Raw genomic sequence first — 19,983 nt, 5'->3', positions numbered from 1 at the left:
CAACAAAAAACTCTTTTGAATAATTCTTAGACCATTGATAAAATCAGTATCACAATCTAAATTTTTATGTTTCAGGGTTCCTGGGTGGCTCAGTCAGTTGAGCATCCAACTCTTGATTTCAGCTCAGGTCATGACCGCAGGGTTGTGGGATGGCTCCATGACCAACATGTTAATCTACTTAACAAGCTTCTCTCTCTCCCTCTGCCCCTTTCCCTGCTCATGCTCTCTGTCTCTCTCTAAAATAAAAGTTAATTAATTAGTTAATTAATTACTTAAATTTTTAAGTTTAACTAAGATATAATTCTCATGCCATGTAATTCACTGATTTATGGGGTATAATTCATTATTCTCCAGTATATTTGCAGGGTTATATAACTGTTAGTACAATCTAATTGTACAGTATATTCATCTCTCTTAAGTGAAATATGTAATCACTAACTGTGACTTCCTTTTCCCACACCCCATCAAACCACTCCTTGTCCCTACCCATTAGCGCCAGCTAATATTTTTTCTGTCTCTACAGCTTTGATTATTCAGGGCATTTTATATAAAAAGGATTATGTAATATTCAATCCCTTGAAACTACTTCTTTACCTTAGAATGATATTTTTAAGATTCATCCATGTTATAGGATTTATCATTACTAAATTCCTTTTTTATTGCTAAATAACATTTGGGTGGATATACCATATTTTATTTATCAGTTCATCAGTTAATAGACATTTGAGCTGTCCATTGGAGTCCACTTTGTTTATTATGAATAATACTGTTGTAAGCATTCATGTACAAGGTTTTGTGCAGACATATGCATTCAATTTTCTTGTGTATATACCTGAGACTGGAAGTGTATCGTATGATAACTCTATTTTTTATCTTTAACGCTGTTTTTCAAAATAGCTACAACATAATAAATTCCAACCAGCAATGTATAAAGGTTCCAATTTCTTAACATCCTTGCCAATTCAGTTTTTGCCTAACTTTTTTATTATATGTATTCTAGTAGGTATAAAGTTAGAGTTTATTGTTGTTCTGATTTACACTCCCCAAATGTTAATGTTATTGAGCATCTTTTCATGTGCTTATTGTTCATTTGTATAGCTTCTTTGGAGAAATGTCTATATAAATCCTTTGCCCATTTTTAAATTGAGCTATTTTTTTTTTTTTTTGTTTAATTGTCATTGTTCTAAGAATATATTATGGGTATAAGCCCATTACCAAATATATCATTTGCAAATATTTTTTTACTAATTTGTTATTTATCTTTCACTTTTTTGATGGTATCATTTATAGCACATAAGTTGTTACTTTTAATGATTTTCTATTTAACTATTTTTTTCTTTTGTCACCTGCCTTTTTTGTGTCACCTGTAAGAAAACAGTAACTAATTGTTTTTTTTCTTAAGACTTTATAGCTTTACCTCATACATTTAAGCTTCCAATCCATTTAGAGTTAATTTTTGCACACGATGTGAAATCCAGCTTCATGACTTTGTGTATGGATATCAGTTGTCCCAATGCCATTTGTTGAAAAGACTAATTCCTCTCCCATTGAATAGACTTGGCATCCTTGTTTAAAATTATTTGACCATGAACACAAGGATTTACTTCTACGCTGTCAGTTTTCTTCCATTGTTCTACATGTCATAGCCTTATTGCAGTACCATACTGTTTTGTTTACTATAACTTTGTAGTAAGTTTATAATTATGAAGTATGTGTCTTTCAAATTTATTTTCCTTTATCAAGATTGTTTTGGCTTTCTGGCACCCTTTGTACTTTCATATGAGTTTCAAGATGGGTTTCAGGATTAGTTTCAGGATTTTGCAAAATTGGGTTAGCTACAGCTGCTTAAAATAGAATTTCTGCAATGTGAGGCTAGAGGAGGGTGGTGAGAAACACCAGAAACCTGCCTTTCCCAGTATGGAAGCCTAATCCCAGAATTGGAGCTCAGTGGAGAGTAAGCATTTGCCTTTTTGGCTACACATGCCTCACATACAGCTTCTATAGCATAGATCTGGGTGGTATTAATGAAGAGGAGACGGCTCCAAGGCCACAGAATTTTTCATTTCTAAGATTTAGCAAATTCTCTTGAATGAATGTTTCTCCATTTTCTGCATGCTTACAAAATAATTCCAGTGTGGCCTTAAGTAGGGTTTTGTTTTTTTTCATAACTTTCACCAATTAAAATGGGTTAAAGTTAAACTTCAAACAATTAAAGTTGTTTTGCTGGGAAGGTAGTTTACTAAGCTTTTTACTCCATTATTCGTGAAGTCCTGGCCCATGAAAATACTATTTAATAAAACCAATGCAATGAAGCCAAAGCTATATTCAAAGAAAACAATTTTGACAAATACAAACAATATATTTATTGATCCCTAACTAACCAACTTGTGGGATGAACCAACACTCTCCCTTTTTTCTTTAAAAACTATTGAATGATATCTACTACACCTTGAGTGTGCAAAACTAGTTGTCTACTTTGTTTTCCCTTCACTTCTCCCAATCTTGAGTTGTCTGTTTGTCAAGAGTCATTGGTGTATACCACTTTTCCTGTTTAGAGGTACTTCTCATTTTAACAAAATTTGTAGGGGTGACTGGCTGGCTCAGTTACAGGGCAGGTGACTCTTGATCTTGGGATCCTTGAGTTCAAGTCCCATGTTGGGCTTAGAGATTACTTAAAAATATAAATTATAATGAAACAAAATGAGCTGCTTTAATATATATTATATATATGTAAATATGTATATCATATGTATATATACATATGTATACATATACATACAGGTATATACGTATACATATACATACATATACATATACATATGTATACATATACATATACATATACGTATACATATACATACAAATATACATATGTATATATACATATGATATATTTATAAAATTTGTAAAAAGTTGTTTTTCTTAAAAATCAGCTGAATTCTTTACAAAATCATAATATTAGACAAGTTATTTTTGAAAAATACACACCATCTTGGTGTCAGTAAGACAACTATACAAGAAAGCTAAACTTGGAGTGCCTAAGTGGCTCAGTTGGTTAAGCATCCAACTTCGGCTCAGGTCATAATCTCACAGCTCATGGATTCAAGCCCCATGTCAGGCTCTGTGCTGACAGCCCAGAGCCTGGATCCTGCTTCGGATTCTGTGTCTCTGTCTCTCTCTGCCTTCTGCTCGCTCTCTCTCTCTCTCTCAAAAATAAACAAACATTAAAAAATTTTAAAAAAAATCTAAACTTGTGGGTGGAAACATGATGAGGAAGGGTAGACCTACACAGTGTCAAAGAACCTCCCCCTACAGTGCACAGTTATTACAAAGGAAGGATAATAAATTTACGGAGAACAGGTGGCCACCACATAAGGAATGATGGGATAAAGCAACATCATAAGCAATCGGATGTCATGCACTAAGAGGAGGATAACATAATCTATGAAATATTTCTCTCAAAAATATATAACCTGAATATAATCATGAAGAAACTGCAGACAAATCCAAACTGGAGAGTATCCTACAAAGTCACTGACCTATACTCATCAAAGGGAAACAAAGGAACTGGTCCAGGTAAAAGAAAACTAAAGAAAGACATACAGCAATCAAACACAACACATGGTTCTGCATTAGACCCTGGACCAAGAAAAATAAAAGCATTATAAAAGAAATTTTGGTCGATTGGCAAAATTGAAATATAGACTGTAGATAAGACAGTACTATTTTGTCAATGTTAAATTTCCTGAATTTGATAGCTGCATCATCATTTTGTGAGAAACTGTACTTGTTCTTAGAAAATGAGCAAATATTTACAGTGAAAGGTGGTATTCCATAGGCAACTTTCTAAAAGTTCTGAAAAAAATAAATATATAGAGAGTAAGAGTGAAAGGAAAGAGAGAGAGAGAGAGAGAGAGAGAGAGAGAGAGAGAGAGAATTCTCTTATTCTTAAATTTGGATCATTTTCCAACATTTTATCTTTTGTTCTTTCAGTTTATGAAATATCTCTGAGAGTTCTCTTATTGCTAAGATTTTTGCTGGCATCCTTTTCATTACAACCTCATTTATGTTGATAAATTTCCTTGACTAAGTTCCTCTTGATAAATATGTAGAGTCTCTAGAATGCCAAAAGTATCAACATTCCCTTGGTTAGCTATTTCTTCCCTAACTCTCTCTCTCTGTCTCTCTCTCTGTCTCTCTGCCCCTCTCTCTATATATATACATATATATGTATATATGTTATAATTATATGTAACTATTTCCTCTATAGCTATACATAACTTCTATAACTATACATAATTTGTTGTAATTGAATTCTACTTCCAGTGTCATCGCTTTTTTGTGGGGTTTTTTTTTGCTGCATTTCACCTTGGTTGGTCAGTTACCTTTTTGGATTATCCATGTTTTAAAATATCACATGCATTTACCACTGGGCAATGAGAAGGCAACACAACTACACCTGTGCTGTCTGTGTGTGAACTGAATAACAGATGTGCAGTGACCGGTCGTGGACAGAATCTGACAGAAGTGATGTGATTGGTCACCAATCATGATGCACATTTGTTATTTAATTAGTAATTTGAGGATTTGATGATCTAGCAACAAAGTTTGAAATTCATGTGATTACTCTTAGCTAATGTCACACGGTAACTGAAATAGAAACCTTTTTATTGAGGAATGGGTGTTATTTAAATCACTTTTGGTCACTGCTATGTGTGCATAACAAGAACCCTGCAGAATAAGAACTCTACACAGTTCACCCCTCCTTCGGTTTGGCTGTCAGTTACATGCAGTCAACCACACTTCAGAAGGAGATGATCCTCCCTCTGACATATGGTCACAAGGTCAATAGTAGCCTAATGCTACATCACAATGCCCAAGTCATTCCCCTCACCTCATCTCATCACATAAGCATTTACCATCTCACATCATCACATGAAATTAAAAGGTGAGTACAGCATAATAAGATATTTTGAGAAAAACCACATTCATATAGCTTTTGTTACAATATGTTGTTATAATCGTCCTATTTTATTATTAGTTATTGTTTTTCATCTTTTACTGTGCCTAACTTATAAGTCAAATCTTATCACAGGTATGCATGTATAGGAAAAAACATAGTATATTGAGGATTTGGTACTATCCTTGGTTTCAGACATCCACAGGGGGTTTTGAAATGTATCCCCTGTGGATAAGCCAGCCTACCGCATGTGTATATTTGTAATTCCACATATAAACTAAATTTTTGGATTTAATAATCAGCCATTAATCACGATTGTTTTCACTAAGAGGATTTCTGCAATACTTGTATCATTTTTCAAGACAGAAATAGCTTGCCTCCCAGAAAAAAAAATACACAAAAATGAAAGGAAGTCATTAAAGCTGAAATACACATAACACTTAGAACAAAGTTAATCTATGTCTGCCTATACTCTGGTTCAAGATTCCTTGAAAAAGGTTTTATCTAATTCAATCCAGAAAAATAAGAGTAAACTCTATTCTACCTTCCACCAGATAGCATTATTTTCCAATAAGACTGATTAAGCATTCCATAGAAACAAATAAGCTTCAAAACAAAATAAAAAAGAAATAAAATCAATTGGAGAGTGCCTGAAAACTCACAGCCAGATATCACTGAAACCACAGGATATGGGTGGCTAATTTTGTTAGCTTGTTTTTAGAGACCTTTGACTTATAAAATACAAAAACTTTGTGAAGTGCCTTCTGGCTTAAATTAGGTTCCTGAGCTGCTTAGGTTAACAATAATCACTTTAAGCAAGGCCATAAGTAGAGTTACTTTATAAAGACCAAAGATCAAGTGAAGAAAGTTTACTGCTTTTATTGCTTCACCTTCCTTTAGATGGCGGTAATTGGCTTTTCGTTGTTTTTTGGCTATCCCAATCTGGTGCATCACCAAATACTTGATAATTGCATCTAAGAACAAATATACTGATCTCTCTAAACCCTGGAGAATCTCTACATTATTTTATTTGTCGGAATTGTAATTTTAGGTTCTTTCCAGATCTTAGCTTGTTGCCTTTTTAAGGTCAAATCTCCTGCGACCTACCCAAAGTTCCTGTGATAGGCAAACTATTCATCCTCATTCAACAGAGATAAAATGTCTTTGGAAAAAATTTCATCAGCCTAATGGAAACCACCCACATGGCACCGGCAATCTATCTTCCTGAGAAACCTCTGAGGGAGGCTACTGTACTTATAAATCCCAATTGTGGAAAAGGTGACACGAGATTTGCTTTTCAGCCTGCTCCACTATCTTACGGTCACAAAATAAGCTTTATTCCTAAATTGTCTTCTAAAATTAAACTAAGCAAAATAAAACTCTTGCCCTTTAACTGGGTTTGGATACGTCGTCACCTGGAAAGAAAAGCACATTAGCCAGTTTGCACATTAACAGAAAACATCTTATACAATAAAGGCTTTACCACCCATCGTGAAGAAAGGTATGGGGCCATTAATTCATTCAACAAATCTTTTAAATGCCTATTACGCGAATCCCTGAGAGGATAATATCAGAGCAGGAAATGAAAATGGGAAACCGAAGCAATTACCCCTGAAAAAGGTGTAGGCTTTGGTTCTTAATCATTTTGATCAATAGTTGGGTCAATTACCACAAAGGTTCTACAAATGAAAGTACAGAGCAGGCGTTGTTCGCAGATTGAGTCAGTGTGTTACATTCCAATGCACTGTCATTTCATACATGCGTCTCACAGAGTGTAACTAAATACAAACTGCTTCAAAAGTCATGTGCATGCATATTTAGTTAGCTCGTCACCATACTAATTTCTGATTCATCGGACATCAAGGTAACAATTGCTACTAAGAGAGGAGTTTGTAATATTCATTTGGTTACAAAAAGAAAACTTCATATTCAACAATGGTAAAGAACAGTGACCCAAGACATGTAGGAATGAAAGTTTTGTTGGGGAAACAGTATCATGATTGAGGATGACCCATGTCTGGGGAAGATACAGTTAATATCAAAACATGTCTTCAGAAATATAGGCATGTATGAAAGAAAGTCCACAAAGGGGGATGGGACAAGAAAAATGCAATGCTTCAAATAAAATCTTCTATTGTTTCACAGTTACCTGCGAGATTAATGCTGACAAAAAGTATACACTAAGTGGAAGGACTTCCAATTAAGCCTAATAAGAGAATAAGATATTCTCTACTTAAATTTAATAATGTATGTCACCTGATCAGAGATGGAGAAAATGGAGCAATGGAAATTTCCAGTACCTTTCAACATAAAATACAAGCCAAAATCACATTTTAACATAAATAAACATCACATAGGAGAAGCACAAGCTTCTCCTTGTGCAATCCTTTATAACAACATATACTTGTTAATTTGTGTGGCTGCCTGAAGAAAATAATAGCATATCGCATACACAATGATTAAATACATGTATTTGACCATGTAGCTTTTGCTTTACATCAAATTCAAGGATGTCTGCTGTAAGCCAGTCTGAAATCCTACTGACTTATTTCCTCTTGATATACGAATTATGCTTGTACAGTGTGTGTAAGAGAAAACCATCCAGCTTTGAATGATGCGGATCCAATTCGTAAGAGATGTCATTGAATCTTCACAAACATGAAAATTGTTTTGTTTTGTTTTTTTCTGGCACACAGGAGAGTTCAGATAAACTGAGAACTAAAATTATAAATCATAAAAAATAAGATGCCCAAAACCTAAAGACACATTAAGCTTTCAATTTAATCCATCTCATGGGTCATTAAACACCATTTGAAATGTAAAAGCTTCAGGTAGGAGACAACACAAGTGTTTCTTCTCAGTTGTGATTCTTCTCACCTAAATCTTTAAAAGTAAAACTTTCTTTTTTTTGACTTTTTCAATAAGGATTGTTATGATGACAATTTAGAGACAAATTTAGAGCTTTGCCTACAATTACCTTCATTAATTCACAGCCTGTCTTTTTGTGACATTAGGTGCCTTTTGGAAAAGTACAGTCCCAGGCACGTACCACCTGGGTGGAAGAACTTTGTAACAAGAAACATGAATGATGTTCCTAATTCCTCACATGATATATTTTCTTTCGTAACATCCTCTTCATTTGTCATGGTTTCTCTTCCTTTTTGACCTCTTTCGTCATTACAAATATAGTAATTTTATAATCTCTTTTAGATTGTTCTATTTTACTTCATTTGGGGATGTCAGTTTTACTCTTTATAGCAGCCACTGGCACTTTTTTACGGTCATTCCATTTATGTTTTGATTTATGACTCTAACTTTCAGCCTTTTCTTCTATCAGAGATAAGAGAGACCTGATCTAGGAGTATCTTGAAGAAGCCTCCTTGAATGACTCTCTTAAGGGATCAGGGATTTTACAAGAGCTAGATCTGTTTGTGGAATTTATTCTGAGCCTGAAATTCACCCTTCACTTAAGTAATGTAAATTTAGACCCAATGTGCATGTGTGGTGCTAGATTTTTTCAAAAATGTTTTTCTGCCCAATGCCTGGAGGAAACTCACCTAAGTCTTTAATAGCGGGTAGAATTCTCGGAGACTAGGAGCAGAGTTTCTCGATTATGTTTTCACAGACTGAATGGTTCTTTGCAGTCCCAACTTTAAGGAGTTATCTCAAATCGAGATATGTACTTTTTCTAGATCCAAGTTCCTATACTGAAGATCAAAACTCAAGCCTCAACATCTGAAGAGCGCTGGGGGAAAAATCACAATAACAAGCACCTGGTTTGGGAAACCTCCTCATCCTCACTAAAATACAACAAGCTGCCTCATCTGGTAAAACCTCTTTCTGCCTCTGTAGGGAGCCCCAGCAGGAAACAGTAAGAAAACAGCAGGACCAGGTAAACCAAGCAGACCAAAATAATACCTCAAAGACTCTGAAAATTTAACTCTTATCGGAAACCACAGCACATAAAATCAGGCCAGTCACTTCGTGATAAACCTCTAAACAGGGTATTTTTCTGCTAATAAATAAATAAAATTCAAATTGGACCCAGAGTTTCCTATCATAACAGTAAAAATGTCTAGGATACAATAAAAAACCACCCATCATAACACGAAACAGGAAAATCACTTAACAATTATCGAAACAACAATCACAGAGTCCAACACCAAGCTGAATCAAATGTTGAAATTATCTGATGGAGATTTTAAAAGTAGTCATCATAAATATGTTTCATTGGCAACTATATGTCTTCTTGAAACAAACAAAAAAATAGAAAATCTCAGCAAAGAAACAGAACTTATTATGGCTGAAGATATAATCAGTAGAACAGATCAATAGAATTTATCCAATATAAAAACAACAGCAACAAAACAAACAAAAAACAGAGAAAATAGTCTGAAAAAACTTACCAAAGTCTGTTTGCTTTGGCATATTAACAAAGATCCAATATTCACATAATCAAAGTCTCAAAAGGAGAGAAAAAGGGTTTGCAAACTGGCTCCCATGCAAAGACAGAAGAAAGGCAAACAGACCACTGCAGACCAGTAGGTGACAGATTGGTAGGCTCAACGAGCAAGGACACTTACATAGGAGGCTTGTCGTGAGCAGCTACAAAGCAAATAGACCTCCACACCTGCCCACCAGAATCATAAAAGTTTATCTAGAGTCCTTAACTGGGTTCACTCACTTACACCGTGCAGGTGGCCTCAGACCGCATTTCTCTCCCAAGGCTGCATCCTTTAAAAGGGTTCTGATGGGGGCCCTGGGTGGTTCAGTTGGTTGAGCGGCCAACTTCAGCTCAGGGCATGATCTCGCGGTTTGTGAGTTTGTGCCCCGTGTCAGGCTCTGTGCTGACAGCTGGGAGCCTGGAGCCTGCTTCGGATTCTGTGTCTCCTCCTCTCTCTGCCCCTCCCCTGCTCATGCTCTGTCTCTCAATAATAAATAAACGTTAAAAAAATTAAAATAAAATAAAAGGGCTCTGATTGTGGGAATGGTGGGCAGAACATACATTCCAAGGATGGGGTAGGAGAGAGGGGCCTCCAGTTGCCCTGGTACAGGTGTTGGGTCGGCTGGAGGTCAAGTCCTCTGGATGACCTCCGCCCAACCTTCACCCCTCAAGACTGGTTATTATAACCTCACCCGCCCTCTTCTCCCACACTGTGTGCTACGCCATCAGCAAGGATCCCATTAGCATAGTGGTGGCTCATTTGGCAGCTATCGGGCTGTATTGAAAGCACACACTATAGCAACAACCCAGGCACATGCAAGAGAAAACATAGATTAAGATAATGATTCCCAAAATAAGTAATGATCTTTTCCACCAAGAGCCTCAAGATCCAAAGCATTGATTTACTAAGTCCCCTAGAAATGAGGGTTGGATCACTCAGAGCATTCACTTGTGTCCTCATGTGATTTAATAAAAGTGATACATTAGCAGACTCTTCAGGTATGAACAGATACCATTCTTTTTGGATAACGGCACAGGTGATAATAATATCCAAGGCCATGCTGTTTGGCAGGATAGCTTTTCTCATTAGAAACATTAACAGTGTTAAGTAAAGACAGACTTTGGGAGCTATCATTTAAGGCTTGTTGGGTGAATTTAGTAAGGGCTTCTATGTGTGCTATGATGTCCTCTAGGACAATGCAGAGGCAAAAGTGGCCACCAAATGATTGTACTAGTGGGAAAAAAAAATGTGCCCCTTAGCCTTGAGGAGAAGGGGGTTGGCAGCTTTAGGAACTTGACTTGGTTATACATAACATACATTTTAGATGAGGGAGGCAGCCTTGTCAGGTGCGAGGAGATGAACTGGGACCAGGATATGCCAGACCAGGATCTCCACTTTTTCCCCTCTTTCAATGGTTTGTGTTTCATTCCAAGTATGGTGTGTTTCAACAGCTTCAGCTTATTATCAGGGCAGTGGGATCCCAGTGGAGATTGAGTAGTTCCCCCTCAACCAGGGGTATGAAGTAACTCACCCATCCTGGTGGGAAGCTCATTGCAAATTCTAGTTGATAATGCTTTTCCAGGCACGATGGGGCCCCGTGTTCTCAGCAGCATAGCACATTGATTCACAGTGAGAGTTGGTACAATGGCTGTCTCCTGTGACTTCCATATCTTTACAGTATTGGGTGTCTTGGCAGGAATCCCAATCTAGCATGTGGGGCAACAGGCCCTACTGGTTGATTATTCAGATGTATTGAAGACTAAGATAGTACTTTAATCCACCTGGCCAAGATAGTTTTACTTGTTAATAATTTAATCTGCTGCTTTAATTTTTCATTTTTTTCCTTTCTATCAGTCTGACTGCTTGCAGGTTATGAGGAAGATGGAACCTCCACTCAATATCATGTTCTGTTACCCAGTCTTGTACATCAGGACATCATGACCTTGGAAATGTGACCTGTGATTACTGACTATTCAACAAAGTTATCAGAACATGGTACTTTTTTAATCGCCTAATTGTGGCATCCTGGTTTGCATGATGACGGGGTAAATTTTGGTTAGGCCAAACACTCCACAAGAACCAAGGCATATTTATAACCCTCAGTTGGAGGAAGGGGGACAATACAATTAACTTGCCAATCCCTCACCAGTTTAGAACTCCAGTGGATGGCCCCAGACTCCTTTGGCAGTTGTCTTGAGTGTTGTTTAGAACACACAGAACATGCTATTACTGAATTAACCAAGTCGCTGTATTTCAAAGGAAATTGGCGTCTTTGGCAATGTGCCATCCCACCTGGGCACCACTGTGGGGACTCTTCCTATGCACCGAGTCTGCTGTATCTACTGTTGGGTCTGGTGCTAGGACTCATACCCAGGCTGGGGCAGCTTCCTGACTGCCGGGAGCTGTTAGCACCTTAGAAGCCAGGATATGGAAGACAGTGAGGACTGCCTCAGGCTCTTGCAAGTGAACCAAAACTTTTTTTCCCCACAAATCCTGATCCCTCAAGCATTTATTCATGATCACCCACCCTTTGGCTTCCTATTGTCCAATCATAGAGTCAATCCCTTTCGAATGGCCCAACTACAACTACAAAGGCTTCATGGCCAAGGACTCATGAGTGATCACCAGCCAAACTGCTCTGAATGTAGTCCACTGGCTGCTGTGATTTGTTACAGGTTCTAGGCCCCTGTGTCATTGGAATCGCTCCCATTCCTTCTCTATAGGCTGTAGGGGCCACCACAGAAATAGGGGCAAGGGCATTTGGAAGATTTACATACTCTATAGAACCTAGTAGGACTTGAATTTCTAGGCTATTAGAAATGATGCTCCTCTGCTGCAAATAGGCACGCTGGGATTTTAAGTCATGGTAGAGATGGATTAATGGAACATATCCCCAGGCCATCCCTCGATAGGAAGGGGATTCTTACCAAGATATAACATTTGTTCCTTCATGACTGGCTCTACCTGTAGGAGTTCTGGGTACACTGGTAGGAGCTGTTACTCTATGGGGATATATTTGGTTTCTGCCCCCTTCCAGAACTGGGACCCAGATCCTAGAGGTACTCTCCCCTTCTGTTGTCTTTGCCACAATGCCCAACTTATACCTTCCAGAGCCACAGACACATCTAACTCAAATGGTAGCCTTGCTTGGGAGATGCCCAAGCATCTGCTTCACTAATATTTTTGCCCTCTGAAAAGTGACTTGTTGCTCTGATACCCAGTCACATGTGCCCTTCCTTCGCCAGGCAGTATGAAATACAGAGGCACCGTGGCAGGGGGAAATAAAACTCCTCCAAATTTCAAAATCACTACAAAAGCTTGTCTCTTTCATGTTCTTAGGGGTTACATAGGCTGACATCTTTTCAATCACAGCTTCTGGGACAACACACAACTTACCCAACCATATGATGCCCCAAAACTTTACAGTGGTGCCTAAACTTTGAATTTTTGCAGGTTCACTACTCACCTTCTTCCTTGCAGATAGATGTTCCAGCAAAGTGTCCTGCAGACAAGGCAAGTCTTTCACATCTTAACATTGTATTATTGATGTAATGTGTCCACTTTACTGATGTGGAAAAGGAGAACAGGGACAGATCTTGGGTTACCATCCCATGACTTATTGTGGGGCTATGCAGGTAGCTTGGGGAAGCACTTTTGCAAGGATACTTACATTAATAACATACTTTTATATAAATATAACCTAAAGAAAACTTTGCATCATTTCTTACTTGACAATGCTTCCCACATGGTTTAACATATCAAATAAGCCTAATTATTTTAATATCTCTCTTGTATAAGGAGAGATAACAAATCTTTTGAGCTGTTCCAGAAGACCTGAAAAAAACCCAAAGTCAGTTTAAGATCAAAACTTAATTTAAAATTTGATTTTTGAAAAGTTTGTCAAAAATATCAGAAGACTTAAAACATTTGATTAAATAAGATCATAGGTCACTGTGAAACAAATCCATTTAACTGCGGGGCAATTAAAGATTTCAAAGGCAAATACAGAAGTTATATAGTTGTGAAAAAAAACTTATCTCTTTTAATAGAGAAAAGTCCGTCTTCTGAGGTAATCAAACACTTGATAAAGACAACATGAAGCACAGGAAATTATTTCGATGAAAACACAGAATCTTTGTCTTCTAGGCAGATTACCAAAAATATAAAGAAAAACCTTTTATAATCTTATCGAAAACAGACCAAAAGGCTAAGAAAGCTTTTTCCTAAGAAGCCCATGCCAAAACACATCATAATTAAAGATCTGAAAAGGAAAGACAGAAAAGTCTTGAAAGTAGCCAAAGAGAAATGATTGATTACCTATAGGGGAGCACCAATTGATGTTACAGATCATTTCTCATCCGAAGGCATGGAGTCAGAAACAAGTGGCGAAACATGTCACAAGTGCCAAAAGAAAGGAACTGTCAACCATGCGTTCTGTTTCTGTTAAAACTATTCTTCATGAATGAAGAGAAATAAAAGCATGCCCAGATGAAGGTATTTCATCTGGGAAGAATTTGTGGTTGGCCAGCAGCCCTACCCATAAAGATTGGTTGGAGAGAGTTCTTCTAACACAAAGGAAATACAGAAAAAAAAAAAAAAAAAAAAAAAAAAAAAGAGAGAGAGAGAAAGAAAAAAGGAAGGAAAACTCGGAACATCAGGAAGAAAGATCAATGGACAAAGCAGAAGTATGGTCACGTACAATAGGCAGTAGTTTCTCTTGTGAATTTTATATTTGAAATGGAAATAAACATTATACCATTGGATACTCCAGCCAATGATATGGAAAGTGGGGAGGGTAAAGGAACTGAACGGGAAGTGAAGTTTCCATACTACACAAAAAAATGGTAAAATGTTAATACCAGTAAACCGTGATAAGTCACATAGTGTACTGTAATACATACAACACATAGAAAATTATACAAAGAGATAAATCAAAAGCATTATAAAGAAAGCTAGATTGAATGTTAAAACTTATTCAAGGAACCTAAAGGGAGGTAGAAAAAGAGAAAGAGTCATAAGCACCAGAGGAAACAACAAATAATAAAATGACAGTGTTAAGTTCTAACATATCAGTAATTATCTTAAAGCTTAATGGTCAAAATACACCAATGAAAAGACAAAGATTGAGAGAGTGGATTAAATAAAACTACAGCCCAAATATATTCTGTTTACCAAACTCAAGCCCTAAGCCCTAAGGACCTTTACCCAGATTCAATAATTCCCCAAGCCACTGCAACATCAATTTGTTTTCTCATTTTGAGTTCCCTTTCATTTCTGGCATCTGGAGTTTCATTTTTCGTTCAAGCTAAGCTTATATGTTTTTTATTAGGGAGTGATTTCTAGGGATTTTAATGTCATATTCTGCCACAGTACTAGATCTTGAACTAGGTCCTAATAGAGACTGTGGAGTGTTTTTTTTTTTTTTTTTTTTTTTTTTAATGATATCCTAAAAATGCGGGAATGAATAGATCATCAATCTATTATGGCTCTCAAAAAACTCCACATTTTATGGATATACAACACATTTCTCAAAGTGCTTTTCTTTCATTAAACATTCATTCATCCTAACATAATCCCATAAAGACTTCTAGTTGACCAACAAAATCTATATTCCCCTTCTTTAATGACAGAATTCCTGAGTGTTAGGTGGATATATGGATGGCCAGCTAGAAACTGTATTTTCCATCCTCCCTTGATACTTGATATAACAGGTGATTAAGAAATGGCCAATGATAAGTGAGCATGTGTGAGGCATGCCACTTCTGTATTGGAGCCCTAAAAAGAAACATACATAGGATCGCCTAGTCTCTTTTCTCACTTCCTACTAACTGGGATTATGAGAACTGAAGCCACTAGTATCATGGGATCTAGAGATGGAAGCCATATGTTAAGAATGTCAGCCATGCCCTTTCTATCCTGGAATAGGAGGTTAAGTGAGAAAGTAATAGACTTCTGTCTTGTTCAGGACTTTTTACATAGGGGTTTCTTTGTCTTAAGAACTTAAGACTTGTATAACCTTGGGAGTGAACTAGGGCTCAGTAACACTCAGTGAAGATCCAAGAGGGAATAGATTGTGAAAACCAAGTTGGTCATAGATAGTGATCTCCAAGGGTCAATGTTGACTTCCTATTTGAAAGACCTCAGTCATGGCTCAAAAAGGCATTGCTAACTGATTTTGCAGTGGGAAATCTCCAGACAGAGTATATGTGCCATATGCTTCCAGAAAGATCTTAACTAATGAAGTAGGATAGGGGTCAACCTACAGACCAAATACAGCCCATCATCTGATGTGTGTGTGCATGTGTGTGTAATTCTATGGGTTTTAACAAATACATACAGTGTGTAATCAACATCAAAATCAAGATAAAGAACATCTCATAACCCCCAAAATTTCAGCCTCTCTCCCCACCTCCAGCTCCTGGCACTATTTTCCTCTCTGTTCCTACAATTTATGCAACTTCTTAGCAGCAGCAGCAGCAACATTTTATTCCTTATAAATTCTGTTTTTCAATCAGTGTCATTACCTAGAGGAAATGTCCTTCTTTACAAGGAAAAGCCTTTCTGGAAGAAAATAACATGTAATACATGCTAACTCTAGAGAGAAATTGGAACTGAGTGTGTTGGGTGAGTGAACCTGGAGAACCACTGTTAGGGAGAGCAGAAATTCCCTCCACCTGCCCACACCACCCACATCCTACTTCTGTATCACACCATGTACAGCAGACAGGTCCCTGATATGACTCAGTAGACTTCTCGGAGTTAACAATACCCTGCCCCCCCGCCCGACACATCATCTGAGAGACCCTCAATGGCACATCCATATAGGCTAACCCTTCCATGTAGGTTTTTGTATCTCCTGAACAAGGAAGTAAGCAGGTTGTGGGGACAACAGAATGAACGATAAAGGATATTTGACTATGCGAGCTGCCTAGTTGAGTGTACTCTTTTTCCTTGTAAAAACTGTGCTTTTAATGAGATAAAGAATATGGCATGGGGTGGAAATCCTGGCCAAAGGGGGATCCAGCCAAGAGCCTGACTGAAGCTGCAGTAAAGACCCTGAGACTCCTGCTAAGTAACTTAATAATTTCTCCTCGCCTTTAACCTGAAATGTCATTTTTGAAAGTCCAGACTGGCGTTTCCCAGAAACCATTTCAGTAGGAGAGTGAAGGCCAACAGACAGAACTTTTCTGAGAAATTAGGCATGGAGTTCAGAGGAACAGAGCTCCCTCTCTTCTCTCTCACTTCAATTCCTGAGACAGAAGCCATCATCCAGAGATCCTGAAACTGATTTTACTTCAATTCCAGGTCCCATCATGGTCTGGTGATAGCACAGGGGCTCCATTTGCTGAGAGATTACTTCCAAGAGGTGAGTGTTGCTGCCATAGGATTTTGTAAATAAAGTTTTATCAGAACACCACCACACTCATTCTTTAACATGCTTTTGCACTGCAACAGTAGAGCTGAGTTGTTGCAACAGAGATAATATAACCTACACAACCTAAAATATTTGTTATCTATACTTTACAGAAAAAGTTAATGCCTGACACAGGTGTAAAGAAAAAGATTCTGCACTCACCTCTAGCAGGAATGAAACTGCTTATCAAGCATTCCAGATATCAGTAGAAAATTGAATGCTAGGTAGGGAACCTCAGCAAAGCTCCAAATGTATAATGAGGCATTATAAGACCAATGGAGTAGATTTCAGGAATACTATAAACATGTAACTTCTTGTAACACCAACACCATTGGAAAATAAGTTATCCAACCACAGCTAAATCTTATTGTCTATAACCATTTTGTTTAGTAAGATATTGATATGGAATAGCTCAACATCTTGGCAGAGAAAAACAAAATGCTTTCAATAATCTTACTGTTAGAACATTAAAATATTGGATATGTATCTGTAAAAATGGATATAAAATATGTACATACATTTATATATTGAAGAATCAAATAAACAATTGTTCACATTAATGTTGTTAGAATTCAAGCTTTCAATATAAGCAAAAAATTAAAATATGAAATCATAGAAGTAAAAAGCCTGTAAAGTTGAATTTAAATTGAATTTTACAATATCTTGATTTATTTTCTATTTTTTTTTAAATTTTTTTATGTTTATTTTTGAGAGACAGAGACAGAGAGCAAGCAGAGGAGGGACAGATAGAAAGGGAGACAGAGAATCCAAAGCAGGCTCCAGGCTCTGAGCTGTCAGCACAGATCCAGACACAGGACTTGAACTCATGAACCATGAGACCATGACCTGAGCCAAAGTTGGTTGCTTAACCAACGGAGCCACTCAGGTGCCCCGATTTATTTTTCTCTTTTTATAAAAAAGTATATGTTCCCTAGCTCTCTTCATGGTAAATACCAAGAAGCAGCAATAGACTGAAGTCAATGAGAAGCCCTGGTACCCAGATTGCAACCTCTAAATACCATCACTTCCCCTAAAACGTACCAGCTCCTTGGAGAAATGGCTAATTCATGACTGGGGTAGGAAACCTGGAAGTTCCTGACACACCATAGCAAAGACATAATGAAAACATTGTAGAGACATCTCCAAAACACCTTATTACATAATACATTTATTACATAAAATAGGCAAAAAATACATTTATTACATAAAATAGGCAAATCACAGAAATGTCAAAGCATACAGGAGCTGACAAGGGACTACCAATGGTCAAAAATGGAACAACTGGAACATCAAAAAGAATAGTGAGAGAAATGGATTAAACTAAAGAAAATATGTCAAAACCATAATGCTATTTTACAAAAATTACTTACTGGTCACTCTTGGAGGTTGCTATGATACCCACTCGTTCTAAAATTTGGTAAATAAGTACAAAAAAGTATGCGTTTATCTTGCCTTTCCAGTGTGGACTATAAATAGTCAATGAATGTTATTTTTATAGAAGAATCAAAGCTAATAAGAGCAGAGGTAATGATAGAATCAGAAAATCACCATTTCGAATATTCTAATGACATTTTATGCATAGGCAATGGTTATCGATATCTGCTAAAGCCTTTCAGAGAAAGATTTCTGGGAACGTTTAAATGAAGTTTCAGTCTTACAACAACCAGAACCCATTGATCAATCTCCATATTATTAAAACTAATATCCCTTTTGGTATAAGGCAGCAATAAATATACAACCCCACCTATGAATTATTCTAGCTCCTCCCTCCAAAAAATAAATTGAATCTGAATCTATGCAAGCCTCTCTACCTATCAAGTTTATAGGAAGTAAATGGGATAAAGGAACACTTTAAACAATACCATGCGATTGCTATCAGCAAAATACAGAAAGAGGAGAATTTTATATGACAATTGACTATTTCCTTCAATAAATAATTGGCATTGTAAGAGACAAAACAGAACATAAAGGAAGGGGAACAAAAATCATATCAAAACAGGGAGGGGAACAAAACAGAAGAGACTCATAAATATGGAGAACAATCTGAGGGTTGCTGGAGGGGTTGTGGGAGGGGGGATGGGCTAAGTGGGTAAGGGGCATTATGGAATCTACTCCCAAAATCACTATTTCACTAGATGCTAACTAATTGGGATGTAAATTTTAAAAACTAAAAAGTAAAATAAACAACAACAACAAAACAAAACAGTGAGTGGCTTTATAGCTTTCATGGGTGAAGATGACCCTTTGTGCAATATAACGTCCCTTTGTTGATCTACTTCATGTCATACACATAGGCACTGTTCTCAGTGAACACATAAAATATATGAACTATGAAACATTTGGGAAAAAAAAGAATTGGCATTTTAAAGAGGAAAGGGGAACTATTATGGATTACAGAATTTATAATCCATAGGCAATATATATATGGTCTGGTTTACACTCTCACATTACTGGCAAATGAACTATGAAGACATTTTTGAGAGCAATTGATCATATAGAATGACTATCAGGAATGCAAAAAATTATTCTCATTATGAGTCTCATTTTACTGGATTTACCGCATGGTTATATTATTAACATCTTTATCTGTTAGCAGCACTAAAGCATTTGTGAGTGAAAAGATATGATGTCTGGAATTTTCTTTTAAATACTAACAGTAAAAAAAAATGGAAGGGTGATAATTGAACAAAGAATAGCAGCATGTTGATAATTGTTGTAATGGGATAAGTCGATGGACTTTAACTGCACTATTCTCTTTACTTTTAAAAATAAATATACATCTGAAAAATTCCATATATAAAGGACTTTAAAAGGATCTTAAAAGACTGTAAATTACAGTCTGTGCAACCTGGAAGTACAACTGGGAAGAAGATAACTTTCCCCCCTTTCCAATTTTTGTGCAGCTTTGGAAAATGATATATTTAGTACTTCTCCAAGTACAGATTCAATATAGATGTTTTACCAACAGTTTAATTATTTGAAGGATTACCATGTTTTAAGGGAATGATGCTACTACCACAGTGATCTTGAGTTCTGTGTTCCAATCTGTCTTATCTGTTGGTAGCAATGATCTACCTCAGTGGTTCTAAAACATTGGGTCCTAGGATCCTCTTTATTCTTAAACATTGTAAAAGAGTCTAAATATATTTTTTTAATGTGGGTTA

General features: G+C 36.8%; 1 long non-coding RNA gene across 1 annotated transcript; it reads left to right on the top strand.

Moving 5' to 3' along the window:
- The first annotated feature begins 4,896 nt into the window (after nt 1–4,896).
- On the top strand, nt 4,897–16,776 carry LOC132667165 (uncharacterized). Its single transcript, XR_009605016.2, has 5 exons — nt 4,897–4,948; nt 8,653–8,852; nt 11,260–11,400; nt 12,859–12,918; nt 16,711–16,776. It is a non-coding gene; the product is annotated as an uncharacterized LOC132667165 (long non-coding RNA).
- The last annotated feature ends 3,207 nt before the right edge of the window (nt 16,777–19,983 follow it).

This window comes from Panthera onca, chromosome B2 (genome assembly GCF_046562875.1).
Source record: "Panthera onca isolate mPanOnc1 chromosome B2, mPanOnc1 haplotype 2, whole genome shotgun sequence".
Lineage (NCBI taxonomy): Eukaryota > Metazoa > Chordata > Mammalia > Carnivora > Felidae > Panthera > Panthera onca.
Note: the sequence above shows the minus strand (reverse complement) of the source record. Positions and strands in the feature narration are given on the sequence as shown.